At 43.1% G+C, this 27,953-nt stretch overlaps 1 protein-coding gene across 1 annotated transcript in view; it reads left to right on the top strand.

The window, feature by feature from the left end:
* The first annotated feature begins 733 nt into the window (after positions 1-733).
* Positions 734-27,953, top strand: part of sulf1 (sulfatase 1) — a 78,087-nt gene continuing 50,867 nt past the window's right edge. The window contains 1 exon segment of the mRNA XM_063873758.1: positions 734-829. The gene's annotated coding sequence lies outside the window, so the exon portion shown is untranslated.

Genomic DNA, 27,953 nt, shown 5'->3' with positions numbered 1-27,953 from the left:
GAACAGAAACATAGGCTGTTGATTCCTCTACTAAATGCAATTACTTACAAGTCAGTCTTAAAGCAAGTCAACTTTAATTAATTAGCGTTTCTACTGTATTATCGGCATTTAACAAATCATAAACTCACACTAATACTTCATAAACTCTCAGAAATAGCTTCTTACGTAATGAATTGCATCCTTAACTTTTTAATTTGTGTTTGCTTTCTACATATATTTACTAATTGCTTGTTTAACATCAGAGGATGAGCTCAAGACTTCAAGAATAAAGTTGAAATGTCAGTAATAAAGCCAATAAACTTAAACATTAGCATGTAAAATATCTAATTCTACTGTATTCTCGCCTTTTAGATTATAGCTTCAAATAAATATTGATGTGTTTCCCCTTAGGCTATGCTTGGCTATAATCCTCAAAATAACAGCAAATGTGCTAATTATAACCTTCTTGTAAATACTTAACAAACTACACAATTCTTAAAACTAGCTCCTTATGTAATGAATTATAAGTATCACCATTCAATTGTTGACTGTGTTTTGGTCTGTTCACTCGACCACCTGTTGTAAGATGTATTGTGTAAATAAAGGTTGTTAAAGAAGCCGGCGGGTATAAATACACTATCACTTCCGGGGGCCATCTTCATTTGCGGAAACGTTCCCGCGAGGAGCAACGTCACGATTTCTCTCCAGGATTTTTGGTTTATCTTGTGATATATCTTCGAAATTAGGGATTGAAGTTTGGTAAATTAAAGTGTTTCTGGAAGTTTCATATGGAGAAAAAAGGAACGATAGCTGACTGAAGCTACAGGTGTTTGCACACGGCCCGGAGCAGGTAAGAGAGTGCGCCATGGGCTTGTTAGCTTGTTAGCTTGTTAGCTTGTTGACTTGTTGACTTGTTGGCTGTTTGAAATGGACAGTCTAAAAAGATTACTCATATTTAAACACTGCAGGGACTTCTGTTGGTTTATTAAGTCGCTTTATTTTGCAGCTGCATCATAGTTCAAGGTTAATGTGTAGATTAAGAAATCACTTAATCACAATCACAATCTATCCATGTACTGCACATATCTAGTGTACATTCAGAGGGGGGAGAAGTACTCAGATCTTTAGTAAAAGTAGAAGTTCTCAGTTTGTGTACTTTAATAGAAGTACTCAGATCTTGAGGTAAAGTAGAAGTACTCAGATGCTGTAGTAGAAGTACTCAGTTTACTTAATAGAAGTACTCAGATCTATGAGTTACAGTAGAAGTACTCAGATCTTTGAGTTACAGTAGAAGTACTCAGATCTTTGAGTTACAGTAGAAGTACTCAGATCTTTGAGTTACAGTAGAAGTACTCAGATCTTTGAGTTACAGTAGAAGTACTCAGATCTTTGAGTTACAGTAGAAGTACTCAGGTCTTTGAGTTACAGTAGAAGTACAGAGTAGCATGACATTGAAGTACAAGTCTCTTAATATTGTACTTAGGACAGTACTAGGGATGCAAATTATCGATTAATTCATTAATCATTAGTTGACTGATCTTATCGATCGACTTTCGATTAATTGATAAGCGGCGTTTTTCACCTGAATTTCAGTGTTTCAATAGGGCCTTTAAAAATATCAGCTAGGCCTAGTTAAAACACTGAGTTCAAAAAGTATATATTATATTATATTATATTTTGATAATTATATTGTATTATATTATATTATATATTCCTCAAGTAATTATGCATTAGGAAAAGAAAGCAGACATGTTTTTTATGGTATAACAAAATACATTCTTTAATGACTGGCTCAGTTCTTGCATTTGAAACATAAGACATATTTAAAATTTTTAAAAAGAATAGAAGAAATTAAATAGAGAGCCAAACAAAATATTATTGAGCCTATAGATTATGAAGAAACTGCATCTAAGCTATTAATTAGGAAATCCTCAACTGAAACATCCACAACATTTTCTGCCTTAATTTGTATAGGGTTACAGCAAATTAGAATGAAACGTTCACAGGGTCCCTGGACACAACATAAAACATTACAGGGCCTCAAACCAGAACAATCAAATAAAGTAATGATCAAATCATGGTACCCTTTCCTGTCTGAAATGTGGCAAATGGCTATACAGCTCATATCACAACTGGACCTATATTTTTGTTCATGAAAATTAGCATGTTAACGTGGTCAGGGGTAAGGCGTGTGCGCAGTCTATTTACAGTGAGGCCAGCTGCTGAAAATACACGCTCAGATGGGACTGATGTGCCTGGCGTACACAAATACCGTTTGCTAGTTTTGCCAGCGTCGGAAACCTCCCTTCATTCACTTTCCACCAGCATGTGGGGTTCGACTCAAGAAGTGCAGGAGGGTCCTTAAAGTAAATCTCCACTCCGCATTACACAGAAAACATTTGACTTCTTTGACTGAATGAACAACGTTGAAATGTTCCCACACCGCACTTCTTTTCGCCCGCTTCATTTTGTTTTTCAACCCTGGTCTCGCGCGCGACGTGTTCATCTCTCGTTCTCACGCTCTGTTCAAGTTACTACAGTAGCGCCCTCTAGCGATTAATCGTGATTAATACATTTTGTTCGAGCAACCTCTTGATCGACAATTAATCTAAAGTCGATTAATCAGTTGCATCCCTAGACAGTACTTGAGTAAATGTGTGTGTTATTGTGTTGTATTTCTATGGTTGTGTTCAGGCAGTGGAGACGCATCTTAAAGTCATTCAAAGCTGTTTACTCTTGAGCTCCGAGTGAAAATAGTCGTGCCCACGGTCACCAGCAGAGAACACACTACAGACCAGAGACATCCATCACTGTGAGGATGGTTGTGTGTGTCTTGTGTTGAAGGACTCACTGCTCATATTAAACATGTCTTTACATGCAGAGTTCCCTTGCTGTGAGCTGTGGCAGATAGTTGGCCTCCTCCTTGCAGAGCATGATATAGTGGAGCAGACGGGCGTTTATTTAAGCTGTTTCCACCAGCATCCCGGAGTCAGTCTCGATTGTTCCCTGATAAATGACGGGGAAACGGCTCATCCTGTTCGCCGTGTTGTGTTTGAAAGGAGCGTATCATTGTGGGATTTGCTAATGCTCGTCTGATCCCGTGGAACATGATGTTTTCTCATGTTGCTCCAGAGGGTCGCTCAGTGAAACCCGGAGGATTACACAGTGTGTGGATAGGCTTATACACCGAGGCTTTACTGTCAGCTCTTCAGAGCACTTTTTAACATTTAACCGTGTAATTTATGGTTCTTCTCCCTGACCATGGTGCGGTCAGTGGCCCAGACGCTTAGGGATCCTCTCAAAGACTGTGTGTGTGTGTGTGTGTGTGTGTGTGTGTGTGTGTGTGTGTGTGTGTGTGTGTGGGGCAGGCCTTGTGGTGGCGGGTGACGCTGGGTTCCTATGACTCATCTAAACTGTTGTCTCTGCCCCCAGGCACTCTTTGTCCTCATATTTGTCTTATTATTGTTCCAGATTTAAGGGACGGGTCAGGAGACGTTAGCTTGTGTGGATGTGCTTTATTTCAGTCTGCAGTGGATTGAAAGTCAATATTGTGGCGGGCCTTGTTAACCTGATCATGTGTGTTGTCAGTCTCACATCCCTCCGCCTCTGCAGCTCTACTTTCACTGTCCTGTGCTCCAAATATCCCTCCGCTTTCTTTTCATTTGCATATTAGGTTGCAGATTTATTGAGTTTGCACTTGGCTTTCAACTCAAGCTGTGATCTATTACTCATTCTCATGCAGCAGCTTTGTTCTAATTTGACTTTTGTTTGCGTTCACCAGAGGCTGCTGACGGATAGCTCTGTTAGATGTATCTAAAAGTGCAAAAAGATTCACCCTCATTCACTCTGTGTAACATATATACACACGTTGTCTTCCTGCCAAACATGCATATCTGTTTGTGCACGCGTTTACTCCTCTGTGAGATTCTGCATGACCAGTCAGAGAGACACAAACCAGCCCCAGCTCTCCTCCAGATGCTAATTGATTTCATATTCCAGTAAAAACATTATCATCTCTCTGTTGGCCTTTGTTGACGAGAGGTGATAAATATTTGTGGGATGTCAGACGGAGATTCTTCAGGTTTGAAATGATAATAAATCTTTAGGTCCTGAATCATTGCTTTGTGCTTAACGTGGGTTGATGTCTCAGCTAATTGTAATGGACGTATTTGTGACGTGATTATTTTATTTCCTTAATATATCACCACCACAAAATACACTGCCAGTTCAGACAAACTATTTCAAAGATGGCATTTCTGGATCTTGGTATTAAATGTCAGAGGTAGTGATAAATCCCAGTTTCTCAATATCCAAGGGGATGCGTCTTAATAAAGCCACGTTTAAGAGTTTAAAAACGTGATTTTTTAATCAAAGTAGTTTGTGTTTGGTCGATTAATCCTCCTTCTCTCCCCATTTCCTTCCCTTCATACTTTATCATGAATTATTAGGCTCTTTAGCAATAACATGAACAGGTTCCAGATAACACATGTTCCCTAATCTCCTTGGTAAGCGGTATCAATAATATGGGAACATTTGATTTGGCGCTGAAGGCTCTTCTGCTGTGTTTCTTCATTGGGACTCCAGGGACAGCATGCAGGAAGAGGGTGGAGTAAGACTGGAGTTATGGTGCTGATTCTGGCCAAGTCGTCCCAGTTCAATTACCTCAAAGTGACCTCTTACCACAGGAAGTCTGGTGAAAGCCAGGAGAAGTTTGACTGGTTTGAGAGGCTGCACACCTGCTGCTATCAGGTCCCAGTCTGCCCAGTTTACAGCCTTTTCTCGCTTCTCTTTCTGTGCCTTAGCTTCAGACCCACTGGCTGGTTCTGTAGGTCACACGGGGGGAACATCAGATTAATGGTTGCAGTGTGAGAAACTTTAGAAGTGTTTGCCTCTGTTCCTCTCCAATCACCAGGACGATGATGCTGTTTCCCCTCATCAGACCCCCACGCTGCCAAGACTGATCTCAGTTTCCCAGCACTGCGATGTGAAATGGAATAATTCAGGGGGTCACGACGCATTAGTCTCAGCCCACCCGTGATGGACGGACCGGAACAGCAACGAGTCATTGTAGTGACGGAGTTCGTCCTGAGTGGAGAAGATGTTGAGTGTCAACATTAGTGAGAGGATGAATAACTCCTCATGGCAGAGAGAGGGTGAAATGACGTGTGAGTCATAAGTGTTTTCACTCTGGCTGGCAGGACCAAGTGCTTTCTGGGTTTATGATTTAGGAAAAGTAATGATTGGATGTGTGTAGCAGCTGTGTCGGTTTGTTTTTTCACCTTACGGACGGCGTAGACCATTCTTACTTAAATCAGGAGGCAGTAAAAGTAACGTTTGTCCGTATTGAGTACGTCTGAAACAGCAGGGAACCTCGGATTTAAGAAAATGTTGTGTCAGAAGGTTGCACAGCAGGAACCTCGTCGCCAGTTCTGCAGCCAGTCTGCTTTAAACCACAAAGAGCTGAAGAAGCAGGTGAATAAATCCTGTAAAAAGTGACCTGTAGGGTGAGGCTTTACATTACAGCGAAGGCATGCAGTCAGCCTCCATGATCTCATAGGTGTCAGCACAAGAGCGAACATGAATATAAAATGGATTTATTGGGTAACGGGAAACACTGGCTCTCGGTATCCAGAGCAACTTGGTGCCAAACGGGTAGAAACACCATCATAAGGAATGCCAGCCTAAAAATAATGTTCCCATCAAACCAAAACTCCTCCGTCAATTAGGGATACTTATTTAGTCCTGGATTACTTTTAGCTTCATCGTGACGTCACCCGCTGGTTGATGGATTTTAAAGCCTTTTTTCTCAAATGACCAAAAAGATTTGTTGCCGTTTTGTTTCTTTTAACGACGCAGAGTTTAAATCTGAGACACATTCCCCGCATCCCTAATTGGGAATGCAGTTTAGTTATATGGGGATATAATGTTGGAGGGGTTATGATAGAGCAAAAATGCATCTTACTTTAAGCCCTCTAATGTTAGAATGACTGAAAATCTGCTCACTTAACCATTGAAGATGGGACCAACCACTGCTGTATGATGAGACCTCTCACATGTACATTAACTACCTGAAAGAGGCAGTTATTTCAAAGGTATGACCTCTGTTTACAGTCTTTTCCATACTGGTTCCCATCACAGTGTCCCTGAACCTCCCTTTGTCTCTGGGTGGCAGAATCGTCTGTAAACCCCCCTCTAAATGTCAGACAGGGCATGAGAGTGCAGAGAAATCATTGATAACCGAACAGTTTCACTGTTCCTCCATGATGTCACCGATGGTTTAGCTCATGGTCGGACTTGGCATGCTTCAGTTTGAGGAGTCTTTCAAGTGCTGGCCAAACAATGAGGGGCTGATACTGGTTTGTGAGCGTGATACGTTTCCACGAAGCTCAGAGGAGCTCGGGACGTGCCAATAGTTTTGAGGGGGGAAAAAGAAAGACGAGCAGCTACAGAAAGGAGGTTTAAATGATTAGAGGTGTGTGTGTGTGTGTGTGTGTGTGTGTGTGTGTGTGTGTGTGTGTGTGTGTGTGTGTGTGTGTGTGTGTGTGTGTGTGTGTGTGTGTGTGTGTGTGTGTGTGTGTGTGTGTGTGTGTGTGTGTGTGTGTGTCCACCAGAGGGCACAGATGATGACTTTCTGCTGGAGGTAAACTGAACTTCTTCTCACTTCTTCTCACTTCTTCTCACTTCTTTCTCACTTCTTTCTCACTTCTTCTCACTTCTTTCTCACTTCTTTCTCACTTCTTTCTCACTTCTTTCTCACTTCTTCTCACTTCTTCTCACTTCTTTCTCACTTCTTCTCACTTCTTCTCACTTCTTTCTCACTTCTTTCTCACTTCTTTCTCACTTCTTCTCACTTCTTCTCACTTCTTTCTCACTTCTTTCTCACTTCTTTCTCACTTCTTCTCACTTCTTTCTCACTTCTTCTCACTTCTTCTCACTTCTTTCTCACTTCTTCTCACTTCTTTCTCACTTCTTCTCACTTCTTTCTCACTTCTTTCTCACTTCTTCTCACTTCTTCTCACTTCTTCTCACTTCTTTCTCACTTCTTCTCACTTCTTCTCACTTCTTTCTCACTTCTTTCTCACTTCTTCTCACTTCTTCTCACTTCTTCTCACTTCTTTCTCACTTCTTCTCACTTCTTCTCACTTCTTTCTCACTTCTTCTCACTTCTTTCTCACTTCTTCTCACTTCTTTCTCACTTCTTCTCACTTCTTTCTCACTTCTTCTCACTTCTTCTCACTTCTTTCTCACTTCTTCTCACTTCTTCTCACTTCTTCTCACTTCTTCTCACTTCTTTCTCACTTCTTTCTCACTTCTTTCTCACTTCTTCTCACTTCTTTCTCACTTCTTCTCACTTCTTCTCACTTCTTCTCACTTCTTTCTCACTTCTTCTCACTTCTTTCTCACTTCTTCTCACTTCTTTCTCACTTCTTCTCACTTCTTTCTCACTTCTTCTCACTTCTTCTCACTTCTTTCTCACTTCTTTCTCACTTCTTTCTCACTTCTTCTCACTTCTTTCTCACTTCTTCTCACTTCTTCTCACTTCTTCTCACTTCTTCTCACTTCTTCTCACTTCTTCTCACTTCTTCTCACTTCTTCTCACTTCTTTCTCACTTCTTCTCACTTCTTCTCACTTCTTTCTCACTTCTTCTCACTTCTTCTCACTTCTTCTCACTTCTTCTCACTTCTTTCTCACTTCTTCTCACTTCTTTCTCACTTCTTCTCACTTCTTTCTCACTTCTTCTCACTTCTTTCTCACTTCTTCTCACTTCTTCTCACTTCTTCTCACTTCTTCTCACTTCTTTCTCACTTCTTTCTCACTTCTTTCTCACTTCTTTCTCACTTCTTCTCACTTCTTCTCACTTCTTCTCACTTCTTCTCACTTCTTTCTCACTTCTTCTCACTTCTTTCTCACTTCTTTCTCACTTCTTCTCACTTCTTTCTCACTTCTTTCTCACTTCTTCTCACTTCTTTCTCACTTCTTCTCACTTCTTTCTCACTTCTTCTCACTTCTTCTCACTTCTTCTCACTTCTTTCTCACTTCTTCTCACTTCTTCTCACTTCTTTCTCACTTCTTCTCACTTCTTCTCACTTCTTTCTCACTTCTTCTCACTTCTTTCTCACTTCTTCTCACTTCTTCTCACTTCTTTCTCACTTCTTCTCACTTCTTCTCACTTCTTTCTCACTTCTTCTCACTTCTTTCTCACTTCTTCTCACTTCTTCTCACTTCTTTCTCACTTCTTCTCACTTCTTCTCACTTCTTTCTCACTTCTTCTCACTTCTTCTCACTTCTTCTCACTTCTTCTCACTTCTTCTCACTTCTTCTCACTTCTTTCTCACTTCTTCTCACTTCTTTCTCACTTCTTTCTCACTTCTTTCTCACTTCTTTCTCACTTCTTTCTCACTTCTTCTCACTTCTTCTCACTTCTTCTCACTTCTTCTCACTTCTTCTCACTTCTTTCTCACTTCTTTCTCACTTCTTCTCACTTCTTCTCACTTCTTTCTCACTTCTTCTCACTTCTTTCTCACTTCTTCTCACTTCTTTCTCACTTCTTTCTCACTTCTTCTCACTTCTTCTCACTTCTTCTCACTTCTTTCTCACTTCTTTCTCACTTCTTCTCACTTCTTTCTCACTTCTTTCTCACTTCTTTCTCACTTCTTTCTCAGTTGTTTTGTCCTCAACCTTGGTAGTTGACACAGTGTCATTGCAGTTGCATGGGACTGCATATTTGAGATACGATTCCCTGATAATTTAATGACAATATCAACTTTTTGTTGCTTCTGGTTTTATTGCTGCTACGATTCAACCACTACTCTGGTCTGGTTTTTAACATCAAAACTGGTTTCATGGTCTCCCAATAATGAAAATAAAGGTTTAGTTTCAGCCATAATTCCTACCAAATGTCAAACATAGTTTATCTTTCTTAGGACTCAGTTTACTTTAAGCACTTTAATAGTGACTGCCCCTCCATGGGGGGTTATAGGTGGACAATCAAAAGCTATTTAAGCTAAAGTTGGATAATTTGAGTCTAATTATCTTGTATCACCTTAGTCAGCAGATGACTGGAATTGTACTTGTCAACTCCAAAGTGTGCAGTTTCTGGTAGAAAAACTCTCGAAATACTTTGTCATATTTTCCTTTTAAAAGTAAGGTTTAAGCCTCTGTAAGGTTTTTTCTTGAGCTTCCTGGTCCTATCCCTGATGAGGTTGTGAGGCAGGGATGATGATGGGGTCCCCTGCCCTTTAGTGCTGCACGTCAGAGGGTTTGATGTACAGCAACATGTGGTCCAGCTGCTGTTTGTCCTTGCAGGCGGTGTGCTGTTACAGAGCTTTCGACTGAGTGCACGGCCCCATATGGTGCGAAGACATCTGAAGTCCTCTCACTGTGTCTGGAGTTTAGCTTGGCTTGGGAAGGGGTTTGTTTTAGGGATGGGAATTTTAACTGACAAGCCGTATAAACCCGGGTCACAGCAGACATCACACACCAGTATCTAGACGGATCAGTTTATCTAGACGTCTTCTCCTGTGAAAGAGCTGAATCTGAATCCTGCAGTGCTCTGTTATTAGCCCCCCATAAAGCTAATTGATACCTCAGGCTGGATGTGAAGTGTAAACAGCTGGTGAGACAGCCACCGTAATGCAGAGCCGCTTGGGTCATTCACTCCCTCTTCTGTGGCTGTCAGGCCCGACGGAGGCCAGGAGACGACCACACAAAGGAAATATTTGTCCAAACTGTCCAAGCAAACTCCCCAACGAGGTCCCACTTTCCCACCGCCGCCTGCAGGACGGGTAATGGAAAAGGAGGAGGCGGGCTTTGGATTTCAGAAAGGCTGTAAAGTGTAATGACCACTGGCAAATGATGCACCTGTTCCATTGCATTCTGTACGGATTAGACGTATGATTAAGGTTTTATGACGATGAAGTTTAGACTAAACAATGGATTGGCAGTGTCTTCAAAGCCCTGACTTACGCGAAAGAGTTTCTAACTTCAGTCCGGACGATGATTACCATATGCACACAGCAAATGTATTCCCATTGAAAGCTTGCCATTCGCTGTTTTCCAGAGTAGTGTTCCTCTGCGCTGAGGTTTCCTCCCGTCAGACGGCTTTGCTTCCAGTGCCACAAAGAGCCAGGAAGTCTTGCTCTGTTCAACGTTTATCTCCCTCATTCATGAGAGGGTGCAGGGTCTGCCGTCGGGAGCCCTGATTCAGTGTGGAGAGAAAGGGTTGCCCGGGTGGTGAAAGCAAACTGTTTGCTCATGTCCCGAGCGGCAGGATGGATGAGGACACAGATGGGGTTTCTCTCCGCTGGACTGTTCTTGTGGTGTGTTTGGACAGACATGGAAACCTGGGGTGGAATGGACAGGCATCTTATTGAAAGAGAGAAGACTTAGTGCCTTTCACACAACAGAAGACAGTGAAAGTTGTGTGTGAGGACGGGGGGTTGTTTGTTGGGATGAGGTCAATATATAACCTGAATGACCCTGCAATGCTTATCTCCCTTTGTGACTGAAAACATGTTTATCTCTGAGCTTATTGATATTAGCGGTGGTCTGTCCCTCCGAGGCTCCACAGAGCGGCAGCACAGCCATAAAACTTCAAAGAAATCATCTGGGTTTGTTGTTTGCATGCTCTGGACTGCTGCTGCTCTCCTGAGAACCATTCGCTGAACACCAGAACATTTACAAAGGGAAACATCTCCAAGAGCTGCAGCCAGGGAACATATCTTCATGCAGAGGTGAGGATATGAGGTATTAGAGCTGAAACAGGTCATAAAAAGTGACCAATGTCCTCAAAGGTGAAGAGTTTAAAAGTCATGTTTTACCACTCAAAACCACAAAGATATTCACTTTTACATGATTTAAAACTGAGAAAAGCAGGAAATCTCTTATTTTCGAGGCTGAAAAACTGCATTTTCAGACAGTTTGCGTCACAAATACTTCATTTATTAATGGACTAAGTGTTCCATCTCCATCCTATACCTTAGTTTAGTCATTCTGCTTAAAAGAAAACGATGCATTTAGCAATTGTTGACGTAAAATCAGGTCTTCTAATCTAGCAGAGTAACTTGTTGAGGTGCTAGACGTTTGCTTGGTGTCTGGCCTCATGCCTGGGACCAATCTGCTTTTGGACGGCCTTCCAGGAGCTCAGTGCAGACAGCGTCGCTCCGGGGTCACACAGTCCCCAATCTCCAAGATATGGGGGCTAGTCCGGAAGAGAAAGGGACTCTGAAAGGAATCCAGTGCAGGTTAGACCATTGAGGGTGAGCTGTTGCACCAGGTGAAGGAGTTTACTTCCCATGGTGCAGTTGTGAGCTGCTGACAGCTGCAGCACGACCACCAGGGGAGAGGTCAAGAGAGTTTCCATGGCGATGCAGGTCTGGAGCTGCAGGGTGGACAGCTATATATTCACTCTGTTTGGGGATAAATTCAGATTATGGTGGGTTTGTCCTCCATTAATTGTGTTTTTTAGCCAGAGTTTTCAAGTTTACAGCGGATGTTAATTGGACTTTGGCAGTGGTTGATTGAAGAAAGACTCATAAAGAGAAGAGTTATTACTTTATATGGACATTAAATTAGATTTACATGGCATGTGAAGCTCTTAAGCAGTCCTTTTTTGGAGCCAAAGATGTTGTACGCATTTCCTGCGTCTTATTTACCATGCTTGTGTGAGTCTTTATGATTAACTTCTCTACAAGAATACAAAGTTCTTTAGAGATTTAGCCTCTTAGTTTAAGAGTGAACCAGATTTGTGCAAAGTTGTCTTTTTTCTTGTCTGAATGCACAACGTTTCCAAAGTTAAATGTGTTGTTCTATTTTGACCAAAATAATCCCCATCTTTGCCGTATTATTTTTAGCACGGGACATTTAACATCGGGTTAAACCAACACTGGGAAGGGAGTGAAGACCATTAGAGAGGGAGAGCGAGGAGGGGGTCAGGTTTCATGTTGAGGACCCAGAAGCAAGGACTGGTGAAGGACACATTTAGACACCCTGGTTCTGATTGATGGCGTCCACTTGGCAGGACATGAGAAGATCTTAAACAGAGCAGATTGGTATATTGTAAGGGTCAATTAGTGGGCTCATTGGACATTTTCCAAGTGGTTTTTTAGGCTTTTTCTCGTGCAATATGACTAATCTCTAATGGACTTATGAGAATAACAACACGGGAGGGTTTTGCATGATTCTTAATGTGGATTCTTTTGATTTTGGAACCACTAGAGACTTGGGAAAAGGGTGTTGTTTGAGCCAAAGAAGAACCGATTAGAGCAAATACTAATCGCCCCTAAAGTCAAACACATGGTTTTTGAGAGCTCTGAGCAATCAAATACCCTCTTTGTTTTTAAGCATTTATGTTGTTTATACATTAAACCTTAAACTCATGCAAATCAAAGCTAGGTTTCAGGTAAGGGATTATCTGAGGAGCACCTGAACGCACCAGGTGTGTAATAAAGAGTCAGTCATCTTGATTTGCATCGTAGATCAACATGAACCTTAATGAGACCCTCACAGGAGTCTTTACTGCCAGTGGGAGAAAGCAATACTCCCCTCCTCTTCGTCTCCTTACTCCAATCTCCCCCCATCTTCCTCCTCCTCCACCAGCTGGCTGACAGATGGAAAGACCTGTTGGCCAAGAAAGTGAAGGATGAGACAGGAATGTGGGCGAGGACAAAAAACCCACCGACAGATAAACTGAACGATAAGCAAATCAGAGCTGGGGGAGCACTTACATATTCCCCCTGTGTGTGTGTGTGTGTGTGTGTGTGTGTGTGTGTGTGTGTGTGTGTGTGTGTGTGTGTGTGTGTGTGTGTGTGTGACGTTTGGCTGGGTCAGCGAGTAGGTTATGCAATGTTAGCATTCGGTGTGTTTTGTTTACAGGGCTTGTGAAACGGAGGAAGTCAGATTGTGTGGGGGAAGGTGATGAAAATGTCAGAGGATGGGAAACAGAGTGTGTACAACTTCCTGTGTGTGTGTGTGTGTGTGTGTGTGTGTGTGTGTGTGTGTGTGTGTGTGTGTGTGTGTGTGTGTGTGTGTGTGTGTGTGTGTGTGTGTGTGTGTGTGTGTGTGTGTGTGTGTGTGTGTGTGTGTGTGTGTGTGTGTGTGTGTGTGTGTGTGTGTGTGTGCATTAGTGGTCGAGCGGCGCTGCTGTCAGGAGGATCTCCATCCTGCTTTAATTTACCTTGCAGGCCCTACAGAGAGGAAACCAGTGGGTGTGTTGGGATCAACAGGGACTCCTAGATTTATACAAACACCCCTTCTTCAGTGTGTGTGTGTGTGTGTGTTGGTGTTCCTTAAGTACAACATTTTCAAGCTGTATGCACAGGTGGTTCGATGAAACAGGAAGTCATGGTCTCACTGCTGTTGGTTTCGGTCCCAGGAGATATATTATTATATATATTTATGATATTTGAGATTAGGGCTGAACGGTTTTGGAAAATAATCTAGTTGCGATTTTTTTCCTCAATATTGCGATTTAATATGTGATTATTTTTTCAAGGTCCTCTTCTCATGTATTTTTCAACAAACACAAGCAATAAATCAATCGTGATTACAATCGTGAACCTCGTGAGGTAGCAACAGTAGCGAGGCCCGTTCTGCACAGTACCTGACGATGCGCAGCATCTTCCTTTTTAAAGCCAAAATAATTCCACACAAACTGACGTGCCGCCCCTCTGTGGTACCAAACTTCCAGCCGTGCACTCTTCTGACGAGCCTGAGGCCATTGTGCAACAGGTTCAAGCGCAGCGTTGACTTCTTTCCCTGCCTGCTCGGTTTCGCTCGGCTCCGCTCCGCTCGCTCGCAAGTCACGTGACCAGTCAAATCGCAGCCTTTGCGGTTGGAAAATCTCGTTTTGTCACATCGCGATATTATCGCAAATGCAATTAATCGTTCAGCCCTATTTGATAAGGTATATAAGAGTGTATTTATTGATAAGTCATCCTCTTTTGGGTTAAATGTGAGCCATCAAGCATGTTAAGGAGCCAAGAGAACAATATTTTACTCTCTTAGATTGATGGTTTTATTTCCATGGACTGACACACACTTTTTCTAATGAAGCGACCACTCTTCTAACTAGCACTGACGAGCTTGTGTTGCTAACTTAGAGACACATCGGCACGTCATTAGTATATTTGTTTCTCTCTGCTGTAAAGCTACTCTTGTTTTATTGCATTACTCTAAATGACAGCTGGTTCTTGTGCATTTTATCAGAATTATCTTTAAAGAAGTCATTGAATGTCTATTTGTTATGGATAATTTGAAGTCTAACACAGTATCCTACAAAAGTGAGTACCCCCTCACCTTTGTGTTAATAAGTTATTATATCTTCTCCTGGGACAACCCTGAAGATATGACCCTCTGATCCAGTGTAGAGTAGTCGGTGTACAGCTGGGATAACATGTGGTCTGATGAGACCAAGGTAAACTCATTTGGTTCAGATGGTGTCAGGCGTGTGTGGCGGTGACCAGGTGAGGAGTACGAAGACAAGTGTGTCTTGGCTACAGTCGAGCATGGTGGTGGGAGTGTCAGGGTTTGGGGCTGATGAGTGCTGCCGGCTCTGGGGAGCTACAGTTCATTGAGGGAACCATGAAGGCCCACCTGTACTGTGACATACTGAAGCAGAGCATGATCCCCTCCCTTCAGAAACTGGGCCGCAGGGCAGTATTCCAACATGATACCGACCCCAAACACACCTCCAAGAGGACCACTGCCTTGCTAAAGACACTGAGGGTAAAGGTGATGGACTGGCCGAGCATGTCTCCAGACCTAAACTCTGTGGGGCATCTGTGGGGCATCCTCAGACGGAGGGTGGAGGAGCACAAGGTCTCTGACATCCAGCTCTGTGATGTGGTCATGGAGTGGAAGAGGGTTCCAGTGGCAACCTGTGAAGCTCTACTGAACTCTGTGCCCAGGAGAGTTCAGGCAGTTCTGGAAAATAATGGTGGCACAAAATATTGACACTTTGGGCACAATTTGGCCATTCTCACTTAGGGTGTTCTCACCTTTGTTGCAGCGGGTTAGACATTAATGGCTGTGTTGAGTTATTTTGAGGGCTCAGCAAATGTCCCCTGTTATCCCAGCTGTACACTGACTACTCTACTCCGGATCAGAGGGTCATCTCTTCAGGGTGGTCCCAGGAGAAGATAAAATAACATATTTACACAAATGGGAGGGGGTACTCAGTTTAGTGAGATACTGTATGTAGAATTATATCTTTATCATATCGGCTCTGTTCCTGTAAAACTATTTCACATTTAGACGTTAAATAGTCAAATCTGCGCTGATGCCGTTACACTCTGGTGATGTTATGTCCTGTCTGAGAATCATCTTTGTATTTTAGTTTATTTCCTGCATGCACATAAACCTGTTGGGTAATTTTCCACACATCTTCAAAACAAGTGTTTTCTTAGAGAAGATAAGAATGAAATAACATGTCTTGTATTTTAAATCAGGCTGCAACAAATGACACGTTTCATTGTTGATTCATCTGTTGATTATTTCCTTTAATCAATTAGTTGTTTAGTCAATAGCATGTTAAACAAGCCCATAATGTCTGATTTTGGTTCAAAGGATGTTCAATTTACTGTCATAATGGAGTAAAGAAACCATAAAGTATTCACATTTAAGAAGTGAAAATCAGAGGATTTAGATAATTGTTTGTACTAAAACTGATTAATTGTTCAGATCCCTCTCTATCACATCTATTCCTCCTAAGTGCAGTTTAGGTAACATTTTGCAGCATTTAATGTGTTTAAACTGAGTGTTATTCTTATGAATTTGAATTGTTTCTGCAAGTGTCGACTTGATTTGGTAATTATTGTCCCTGAAAAATCCATATTGTTGGAGCCCTGTTGTTTCCTTCTTTCCTGCACAGAGTGTTTGATGGACTTTCTGTCTTTAATCCGGTGATCTCCCCCTGCAGGTTTTGGCTTTACATATCTAATGTCTGAGGAATAATTTAATCGGCCGTCTGCAGATCATCTCGTGCAGCTGCAGCTCTTATCACACTCTGAGCCTCCCTCCCTGGTATCTACCACTTCCTCTCTGAGTAAGGATTGCTTTAGTGTTCATCATTACACTGTCTTTTACAGCGGTCTGAATGACGACCACTGTCATTCCCCCCCCCCCTGCTCCACCTCCAGCCTTGTTGTACCTTCCTTACAACCCAAGACTATAAAATGCTAACGCAATGTGTGTTTGGAGTCCTGACCTGGCTGAGACGCTTTAGGTAAGCGGTAGGCAGCAGACAGCTGCTGTGTGTGAGAACATGGTCATCAGGACCCTCGTTAGGGATTTACTGCCCCCCTACACCCCTGTAATGTCCTTTTGGGCTATAAAGGAACTACAGCACGGTCACATGACTTCATCTCACCACCGCTAAGCTAAAGGAGGCTAATGTTGTGCTATAGAGGAACTACAGCACGGTCACATGACTTCACGTCACCACCGCTAAGCTAAAGGAGGCTAATGTTGTGCTATAGAGGAACTACAGCACGGTCACATGACTTCATCTCACCACCGCTAAGCTAAAGGAGGCTAATGTTGTGCTATAGAGGAACTACAGCACGGTCACATGACTTCACGTCACCACCGCTAAGCTAAAGGAGGCTAATGTTGGGCTATAAAGGAACTACAGCACGGTCACATGACTTCAGGTCACCACCGCTAAGCTAAAGGAGGCTAATGTTGGGCTATAAAGGAACTACAGCACGGTCACATGACTTCAGGTCACCACCGCTAAGCTAAAGTAGGCTAATGTTGGGCTATAAAGGAACTACAGCACAGTCACATGACTTCACGTCTCCACCGCTAAGCTAAAGGAGGCTAATGTTGTGCTATAAAGGAACTACAGCACGGTCACATGACTTCACGTCACCACCGCTAAGCTAAAGTAGGCTAATGTTGGGCTATAAAGGAACTACAGCACGGTCACATGACTTCAGGTCACCACCGCTAAGCTAAAGGAGGCTAATGTTGGGCTATAAAGGAATGTAATCACAGAGTTTTGACTAGAAACCATTAAACCCAGCACAGTCTGCTTGAGAGAAGTCACCTGGTGAGTCTTGTATTATCATTAGAGTTTTAATGAATATAACTCTGTTTCTGCATCTCTCTTTAGGGCTGTCTGCATGTATGGCCTGTATTTAATAAGGTGAGAAACATGCCTGACTGGAGGTTTTGAATGCCTGGTTGATCAGCCGTCTGGAATAGAGTTTGTGCCGATGGACCCGGTGCTGTTTGTTTTCTGATCCTTCAGGTTGCACTTAAAGTGGATTTATGTCCGTCGGAGCTGCAGGTTAGAAGTGATTCCCTGCAGAATGAGTGAACTGTTCTGCTGCTATGGATCCTTAGGGAGCACCTATAAACCCGATCCCTCTCAACTCAAATCCCCCCTTGTCATGTGAATGGAAAATCACGTTCATTGAGCGTTGACGGGTTATTTTTGTTGGGTGTTACGGCTTTATACTGTAGGCTTTCTGCATGGCTTGAGATGGTTGTAAAGGTGTGTTTTTATATTTTCACAGACTACAATGCATTTGGTATGTCTGCAGCCCCGTGAAACTTTTTAATTAGTCTTAAGCCGGTGGAAGTGTGAGTGGAAATACCTCAGTGTTCGTTTTGAGCCGGTTCACACAACCGCTGTTTGTGCCGTTGTTAAGCGGGACAGACTGGAAGGAAATGTGCCGTAATGTACAGACATATTGATGTGATGGCATTACTTGAAAGCTGTGGCAGAATGCATGCATTTGCACCAGAGGCTGCTCAGTAAATTGGGAACATTTAAAAAAATAATGGAGTTTTAAGCAATGTTTTAGTTTGTTTCATTTAGTATTTTCTTCTGAATCTATCCGATCATTTTAATACTTTGTCAATCCTCTTTATGGTTGTTTGGATTCAATTGGATTAAATGTACTGTATTAATCCCAGTTTGGTATTCTGCGTTATTAAAAATAAACTAAAACTATATTAGAATCTGATATACTATAACATACTACATACATGCATTACACTGTGTGTGTGTGTGTGTGTGTGTGTGTGTGTGTGTGTGTGTGTGTGTGTGTGTGTGTGTGTGTGTGTGTGTGTGTGTGTGTGTGTGTGTGTGTGTGTGTGTGTGTGTGTGTGTGTGTGTGTGTGTGTGTGTGTGTGATGCAGATAGAGCGTCTGAGCCCTGATAACATCTGTCAGTCCTGCAGTTACTGCCTCTGTGCAGGCTGTCACTTCCTCTCTTACGTGTCTCTGTTTGAAGACGTAATTGAATAACCTTTATTAGCCCCTTAGCTCTCAGCAGAGACGTCCTGGGCCTTCCGTCTGAAGTACGGTACGCTTCCTAGGCAGGGTTATGTCAGAAATGAGACAAATGGTGCAATTGCATTCACCTGTTTGATGCACACAGTCAGTATGCACGAGTGGAAATGCAGAACTTGAGCTCAGCTGGAAAAGTTGGTGTTGCTAATATCGCAAAGTTGCATTTCCTTTTGCATGTTCTGGAGAAATTAAGTTAAAATCTGCAATACATTTAGTTGGGAACCTGGTTTTAGGGTGTGTCGTCCTTCATCTTCCTAAAGTCAGCAATGGTCCTAAATGGTCCTGCAGCCTTGGCCCGTCTGGCCTTCCTCCAGCCGCACCAATCAGATCGCCCGATGCCTGTCTGCTGTTCACAGCCAGCCGGGGAGATCCTAATTTATGAGTCATTTCCCAAAAAAAACACGCTGCCTGAAGCAGTCCTGAAGCAGGGATACGGGACCATCTGAGTGAGGGGGGCAAGGGGGGATATTGAGTGATGTCTGACTGCAGAAGAAAAGAGTTATGACGCACCTATGACTCAGGGTAACATCTGGAATGATGGCAGAAGGAAGGGTAAAGGATTAGAGGGAGGAAAAGGAGAGGGCCGTGAAGGTGGACGTCCATCGACTCCCTGCAAAATGTTCCCAGCGGTGCTTCGAGCTGAATGCCAACTCTAAATGCTGCTTACTGGTCACATCTTACTTCAGTTTATTATCTTGCTTCTTACTTGCTAATGGTTATCTCTATTTACTGGCTCTCACGTCTTAGCCACGCTTGGGAAAGTCCTTACTAGGCAGATGTGTTAGTCTCTCTGTGCACCAACAGCCTGACCTTCACCGTCTGTTGGACTTCTTGAGCCTGCCTCTAACCCTTTCTCCTCTCTGTGTTTAAATATGCAACCCAAACTCTACTCTTCTCTGCAGACAGGGATGCTCTCTGCATGACTGTAAGACATGAAATACTAGTAAGACAGTTGAAGGGCCTCATTCTTTATCCACATCATTTGCACAAAGGCAATAAACCAAAGATTTGGACAAACTGAGGAATCAATGCTATTATTCATCTACAAGTCAATGTGAACCTCTGAATCAAATTGAGATCCATCCAATGTTGTGGAGACGTTCAGTAATTAGGAAAACTTGTAGATATCTCTGCCAATTAAGATATGTTGGCTTGGTTGTTTTCCACCTATTCCAGCAGGTATTCAGGGTCTCTTTGAACTGTTTTTAGAAGTGCATTGATGATCTTTCTTTCCTGCAACACCACTTGCATAGCTTTAGGCTAAGGTAATGATGTCATTAGATGCTTGTATTGGCTTTAAACTGTGGCTGTTAAATATGGACAGCTCGTAGTACATCAAGGGAATAATGACTCCCATTAGTCCTCTTGGAAAACCAGCATGTTTCAGTGTGATGGACAGAAGGAAACCCTGCAAGCAAGAGACCAGCTTTGATGTCTGTATGTAGACGATTAACTTCACCTTTAAGAGGCTCTCTTTCTTTCTTCTTGCTCCTCAAACCTGTCCTGCTTTCTCTTTTTCTGTCCAAATCCATCTCACCCCTGCAAATCTTTTCTCTCTCTCAGGAGTCATGCCCGGGATATCTGATGCCTGTCAAGAGGAAGGATGTATATATTTACAGGTGTGTTTGATTTCCATCCCTCTTATTTATGTCAGATTTTCATGGTTCCTTTGGGGAAGTGTGGTCCAAATAAATACAGGAAGAGGGGTGTTTTGGATAAAGCCAATTTACCGGTGGAAACGTTGGCTGTTTGGTTCGCTGGTTTTAGGGTTAAAATGAGCTCCAGTTGTGATGAATTATGTCTGTTTTAGTCTCTTGTTTTGATGGTTAAGCCAATGTTTCATAGACATTATTGTCTGTCTATTTTTACTCTTCAAGATTAGGATGATACAGGAGATGAGTCACTTTGTCTCTGATTGCATGAAGATGAGTTTACTCTATTGCCAACTGGTTTTCATTTCACTGTGATGTATTGGCACATCACTACAGAGTGTAAATATTGCAGCAGGGATTGTAGCTCATAAATATTATATCTGCAGCTTTTCACAACGCTGTGTTCACTACAATAATTGAGACAATGAGTCTTGGCAGATAGCTGGTTTCCGAAATCCTGTCAGGGGAGTATTTGCAAGACAAATCCATCTTCGTTTGCACATCAGTTTGGGTGATAATGCTCTGTACTGCACGCCCAAAAGCTGTTTCAGTGAATCCAGATGTTGGGAGCGCTTATGAGAATATCGTCGTAGCAGCAATGGGAACACAGGGTCTGTTCAGATGGCACGGTGAAGTGTTTTAAGGTTCACACCGCACTTTGTTCCTGTGGTGCGGTCGTGTTTCAAACCCGGACTAACAGGTGTTTCTCATTTACATCGTTCTTAGCACTGTCTGCTAATGTTGTCCTGCTCTGAATTATGAGCTGTAATCTCACCTCTTCGTCCTCAGCTACTTGTCCTTAATGGAAAGTGTTTATGCTAAATATTAGCCTGGTAATCTTCCCCTTCTGGTCCGTCTCCTGCTCCGCCAGATTTCACAAGTCTCGGTGATGTCTCTGCCCACCCTGCACTCTCACTCCCAGGACTAACTTCAAGGCTGGCTCCCACTTTGAAGGCTTGGTTTGCAGAAGTGTTGTTAAAAGTTATGAAGGCGAAGGCAGCGTAAAGACAACAGCATGTACGCTCATAAAGCAGGAGAGCCACAAAAACCCTCAAGGACATTTCTACAGTAGTCTCAAAAGTTCAGCAGACTTGTTCAGCCTGACGAAACAAACTCTTCTTTTTATCACATAAAGAAGCCCAGCAGGGGAACGAACTTTCAGTGCTTAGTTCTAATGGCCAGGGCTGATCTTTTAAGCCTCCAAAAACATTCCAGTATTGTTGTGTACAGGCAGGTATATAGAGCTCAAAAGCCAGCCAATGGGTCCAATAACTCAGGACTTTCAGCAATGAGACCGATGTTTGTTCCCCTTACGAAACAAGAGTCAATGTTTGTGTTTTGGGCAAACCCTTAGGATGTTTGACAGGCATTGATGTACATTTTGCAAATGCTAAACCTACAACTTCTGGGTCAGATATGTGATGCCATTGAGCCATAAGCACTTTTACAAATGAATGAATCTCCTAAAGATCCATTCTATCCATTCTCTTTACATGTCCTTGTTTTTCAGTCCCATGCACGTCTTGATCTTTCTCTAAATCTCACCAGATAGCCTGGTTTTCTATCCTTAAAGGGTTCTGCTCTGGGGGGGCTTATAGGCGCAGTGATTGAATGTGTTGCTGGACATTTCTGCGGAAAAATACCCCAAAGATTTACAAGATAAGTTCTTAAGGTGTCCTACTTTTATATCATACCATGCTAGTAAACCAGTGCTCCCATCATAAGAGGGATTTATATATTTACTCACTCTTTAGCTGTGATTTGGTCCAATAGCTGTGGAAGAAAATATTTGAGGCTTAAGCGTGTTGGCTGCTATTTTATTTGGACATTTTGCTGAGACAGTTTTCCCGAAATGTCAATAAAGGTGTTTCATATAAAGGATAGCAGCGTATGTCTGGGGCTGGAAGACTCGCAGGCCAGCGGGTCATTGAGTTTATCAAATGGGAAACTCCCATCCCAGATGTTTCATTGAATGGTTCATGACAGCTTCTACAGCAATTACACACACACACACTTACACACACTTTCTCCCTGTCTTAGCTGGCACTTTGTAGCTGTGCTTTGGTCCACTTTCTGTTGAGGAAACTATTTGTAGCTTTAGCACGATAGCTGCATTTCTGACTCCGATTTACTGGCAAAGTGTCAAACAATTTGTGCAACTTTAATCCCATTGAACTGATTTCTGATGCTGAGGTTGCGAAAGCTAGATCCCTTATAATACAGAAAGTAATGATGGTTGCATTGGCTTGTTCTCAATGTTATAATGGCTTATATTTGGAAGTGAGAGATGGGCTATCAGCTGCTTAATCTGCTTTTCTCTAATGATATTTATGGGCAGTTAATGATCGACATCCAGGTAGTAATTCACTCAGAGGAATCCCTGACGAGGACAAAGGAAGCAAGATTTGTTTTTCTTAACAATACGGCCTTTCTTTATATCCTCCCATTACTTTCTCATAGACACTTCCAAACCTCTGGGATGGTTTTCACATGGGTGGGAGGGACGTTTTTTTACATTTCGCCCCTCAGCTGAGGCCCATAGGCCCCTTCTTTTCAGCTGCTGGCAGAACAAGGTTGCTACTTGTCCTCGAATCTCAGCCATAAATCAATACACAACCTGGACTCCAAATCAGACGATAAACCAGCAGCGGTTTTGATAGATATCCAGATTATAAATGTCCAGGGTAAACAAGCACTGCCAGGTCCGCTCTATCAAATATTTGCCCGCGATGAACCTAGAAAACATCTCCAAAAAGAGTTCCTCAAGAAGGACAACAGTATTTGTTTGTGCGTTAGCTTTGAGACCCCCCGTGGGGCAGCTGCTGGGTGGTCATGCACCATTGGCTGTAGATGACATGTTCAAAGAAACACATGGATGCCAAGTCTATTGTTGATTTATTGCTTTTGACAACCAGCGGTGCATGGCAAGGAAAATATGTGTATTTCTATGTTTGCTGCTGGTGGTGGTCCATATCGAATCCCCATTCAGAACTACAACCATGCATATCCTTTAATTAACATAATATGGAGGCCATTATGCTGGTATTTAATCCAAAGGGCATATAATAAATGTTCCAATACATGCTCTACTTATTGTTTGCATGCTGTGTGTGGACAGATGGATGTAGATATGATATTGCATTGTAGTAGAACAAGCAGAAAGCATTTTATATAATTCCTTCCGCAACATAATTTCAGAGGTCTGAGGTTAGTGGTGTTGCTCAGCGATGACTTAATGTAGGAGGTGGACGTAGTAACAGTGATGTCACCCTTTGGGTTGTGGACTAGCGTTTTTATTTCCACGTTTTGGCTGAGCCATCTTGGTTTCTGGCCACCAGAGTGACATGAAAGACTGCAGCAATCAGAACAAGACTTGTTTGGCGACAAAAATGTTAGGAGTAACTTTTGATGATGAAAAACACGTGGATCGTAAAGTAACCCCGCCCCAATTTTACGCTTAATGAACCTTCATTTTCTAATTGAACATCATGCTGTTCTAAAGAGGACCTGAAGCTAGAGATTGAGACCATAAACTTGTCAGGAAAATGTTTACTGAGGTAATAACTCATGAGAGAATTAGGCTCATTTTCTCATAGACTTCTAGACAATCTGACCCAGAGCTTTACGCCTGGGTGGGAGAGCTTTGGCACCGTGTGACTGAAAGTTTATCGGGGTATCGTGTGTTGGTTTTGGGTTATGGCGCCGTCCACATCCTTCAGCGGGTATCAACCAAACCCCAGAGAGGAAGGGGTTGTTTGTTGGAAATCAGTGATGTCATTTTAAAGTCCTTCCTCTGTTTTTGTGTCACACATCGTCTCTACTGTCGTGCGTAATGTCTTCACTGTCGCGCTCAAGTGTGTGAAGAGACATTCCTGTAAGTGTAATTACTCTCAAAGCGGCTCTCTAAATGATTAATGCAATCACTGACGATCACAGAAAACCGCATCACACACGTTTGAGTCGCGCTGCTTTACACGCTGATGTCATACAGAAAACAATGTGGGCGCCGGCGCTGCTAACGATGTGGTAGGAGCGATATCTCCTGCAGCATCGATGCAGCGATAGCACTTTGATTGATGACCGGGAGGAGACGCGGCGCGCAGATGGTATGCTGATCTCATGTTTTTGGGAAGCGTGTTAGAGCGCAGCAGCTGTGAGGACGTCAGAATAAGCGCTTTATTGAGGAGAAGGAGTCCAATCTCTTCTGGAGATAAGTCCGTGGATATCGGGTGGGCTGATGTTTGACGAGAGGCACGTGAGGCTTGACAGAAGTTACGTAAGGGAAAGAATGATTTTTATAAGGAACTGTTTTTAATGCTTTCAGTGTGGCCTGTGGTTCCTATGCTTTCATATCAGAGGTATTCCCGACATGCAGAGAAGCTTTTTCTGTACATAGTCTTTGAACAAGTGCTGATTGGCTGTGACACTGGCTGTGAGACATGAAAAGCCCTGGGTTAGTCATTCCTATGAATTGATCCATCAGTGTGTGATGTCAGACAGGACAGGAGTCCAGAGGACGGCATTATTGTTTTCCCAGATGGAAAGCAGGCTTCTCTCTGACCTCCTGATTAGGACTGCCACAACAGGAGCCTTTTGAGAATCACAAGATGGTGAAAAAGTCAAGCTCAGATTGTGTAATGGTTTGTGAAATTGGAGTTAAAAGAAGGGAACAAACCTGCCGTGGTTCATCACAGATGAATCCACCACTGGTTGGATCACATAGTTGGACAGTGTTTGCCTCTCGTTCCCTCCGGCTCTTTAGGGGTTATTATCTTGGCAAAACGTCCAGCAGATGTACCCCATTTTTTACGATCAAAGATCCAGAAAACTTGCAGAGCGACGTCATGCCTACTGTATTCCACATCTGGACCTGGGGATGGCCGTCATGCGGCCACTTGTCATCATTTGGAAGATCCAGCCTTCGGTTTTTATTGAAGACATATTCCTGAGGCTAATGTGGTTAAAGACTGATTCTATCAAACATTGTTTTACATCTTCTGCACTTGCATTGACCTCCGAAGACGGATGGATGATGTAAAATATTTATTGTCCTGTTGGGAATCTCCATCATTGGAGAGCTTCACTGAAGAATGTACCGTGGTGTCGGTCAGCATCCTTTTGGGATGATATAAGAGTGTGGCCTCCTTTTTAAATATGACATCGATCAGTGGGAGTCAAATCTTCTTTTTTACCAAATCATTCAAAATAAACTATTCTTATTACCTTTGCCCTGAGACTTCCTTAAGAAATGCCAACTGCTGTCCTCTTTAAATCTGAATAAAAGACCATCCCTGCCATGTCTTTGAGGTGATACCAGCATGGAGGTCTGGTGAGATGTAATTGAATGATTGAAGGGTAGAATAGGACAGTTATTAGTTGATTTATTTCAAATGTAATGGTACACACAACCTTTGGATGCACAGGAAAAGTCTCTGAGCAGATTTTGTGTTTGTCCTGATGCCCTAATTATTATTAAATATGTTTCTGGCACAACTGTAGTGACTACAACAGGTAATTTCAGGAGCTTTTTGATGGAAATACTGGTTGTTTTGGTTAAAATATATTAAGTTTAGGGCTCTACAAACTTCTAAAGTTCTTGAAACTACCGACAGTTTTCCACCTAAAGACGTTCCTGTCACAGCTCTGGCAGATTACATTGTTAGGGCATTCCGCCTTAAGAAGCCAGGCAAAGTCCCTATGTGTGTAAGGAAGTGAAAGTGGTGTCCTGGACTGGGGGGTCGGGTTGCAGCTCCCAGATGGTTCCTTAATCTGCAGGTCTCCGCTCAGGTCAGCTCCAGCAGGGCCAGGTAACACGAGCCAGACTCATAACCCCTGCCGTCCTCCAAAGTGCATCCACGGAGACCCGCATGACTCCAACGTCCTCTGAAGATAGAGCCACATGGAGCTGGACTAACTTAAAACCCATTATCTTAAAGACCTGCTGCTGTGAGCTCAAATCCCCGGGAGCTTTTGATGACCGAGCATCTAACCTGGACCTGGTGGGACAGACTCCAACAGGACGGGGATCAGGTTTCCCTAAGCTGTGTTTCCACTGTATGTAAAAGCTCTGCTGCTGTTTGGGTAGGAGGTGCCTTTCTCTGCAGATAGAAGGAACTGAAATCTTCAATATTGCGTTCATTGCAGTCCCTATAGGTGGTAGCATGGTGAGGTTTTGCATCAGTGGTCTGCCGGGTTTCCCCCCCCTCTTTGATCGAGGTGGTTATATCCACATCTTTTGCAAATGGAAAACCAGAAAGGGGTTTTCCAGGTTGAGTCGTACCGGTTCTTGCAGTGGAAATGCGTCATTAGATGTCACCTCGTGGAGCTTGAACACCTCATCATTCCCCTCTCACTTCCAGCCACCGTATAGCTCTGTCAGTGTCCTGTATACATTTCCCCGAGTGGAGGAGTAACCACAGTGAAATGCTGCTTGTCAAAGCCATTTTAAGAAATCTCCGCTAACTCCTGAGGGTTTGATTGCAGGCCAGATAAGGAACGATGAGATTGTGTTACCCCCCCCCCTTTTCCTGGACGAGAACAACAACCACAGGTCTTGATAAAAAGCCTCCTCTTGAGTTTAATGTCTAATCATTTCTAGCTCAGACATCTTGACTGCAGCCAAGGAAAGCTTTTCCACTTCGACCTGAAGGGTGCGAACGAGCAGCTGACCCATAATTCCACATTCCTGCTTTAAGTGTTTGGAAATTACCCCCTGAAATGATGGGCTTTTAAATGTGTCTCCAGTCCTTTGATATCTTCAGTCCAACTGAACTTGGCCCTCTGTCTTTTTCTGACTGTGAGGATTCTTATTTTATTTCACTGGGTTTAGTCGTCTAACTTTTTATATTTTCGTCTCTCATGTCTCTGAGGTAAATAGAGCCTTACAGAGGATTTTAGTGCAGGTTAATTTCTGTTCTACCTCTTTACTGCCGTGTATGTACCTTCACCTTAGCCAAAAATAAATCCTCTCAGCCGGCCTCTGTAAAACACCTCCTCAGATAAATTGCTGGTGCATAGGGTTTGCTTTCACTGCCCCTGGAGTCCGAACAGGCTCCTGTTGTTCAGACGGGACTTCAACACCCCAGCATTTTCTCTCTTTCAGTCCCTGCTTTCTGTCCTTTGTGTGGCGTCCTACAGAAAGAGACCCCGGTCATAATGCATTGTGAGAAGCACTGATGTTTATAAGAAGGTGCAGACATTTGTGCTTGTCAACATGTGTTTTCTTTCTCCCCGCTGACCCTCAAAGGATTCCAGTGATGTTAATGAAACCAATTTTCATATAAAGACGCCTTTTAGCTTTGGCTCTTTGCACTGCATGGAGACCCGGCCTTTGAAGTAGCCTCTGGTTATTTTTCTGCTTGACAGATCAGAGCAACTGTGCAGGAATCAAAAGGGAAGTGCCCTCCCCCCGCCCCAGGTGAACGCTCACTCAGACGCTTAGAAAACTAATATGGCTGCTGCTGAGTTAGGGCCATCTGGACAATTTGCCCTCTGTCCAGATTCCTGAAAATGTGATGTTTAATAGAGCGGTGTATCATGTGACTCATCAGAAAGTAGTGCTGCACACCTCACAGAGTGTGAAAGACATGGGGGGGTGTTGACCAAGACTATCCAGGCATGTCTGACCCAATCTCCACTCCTGCAGCAGGAATGCAGGGTGTGGGAACAATCCTCCAAAGATCCCACACACACCTGGCGGTTCATTCTCTCCCAGAACAGTAGGTATTGAGGGATGAGACACGGACAATTTAGCTAAGTGAGACGCTTCTCCGCCAGGGGATATCTGGGCTGCAATTGTCCCTCATCCAGGGAGGAGGAGGTTTCCGCAACACTTGCATTTCATTTTCCAATGCCCCCCTGGAGGGCTTCAAAACAAGCTGCGGGGTTAAGAAGAGAATCTGAGAGAGCCTTTACACCACAACTGATGCCTCGCCGGGTCTGCTTCTCATTGCAGGATCTCGGGCGAGGCAGAGGGGCTTAGCAGCGAGAGTCGCAAACAATCAATGCCACATTTACGCTTG

This window comes from Eleginops maclovinus, chromosome 21 (genome assembly GCF_036324505.1).
Source record: "Eleginops maclovinus isolate JMC-PN-2008 ecotype Puerto Natales chromosome 21, JC_Emac_rtc_rv5, whole genome shotgun sequence".
NCBI classification, from domain to species: domain Eukaryota; kingdom Metazoa; phylum Chordata; class Actinopteri; order Perciformes; family Eleginopidae; genus Eleginops; species Eleginops maclovinus.
This window is presented reverse-complemented; position numbering and strand designations above follow the sequence as displayed.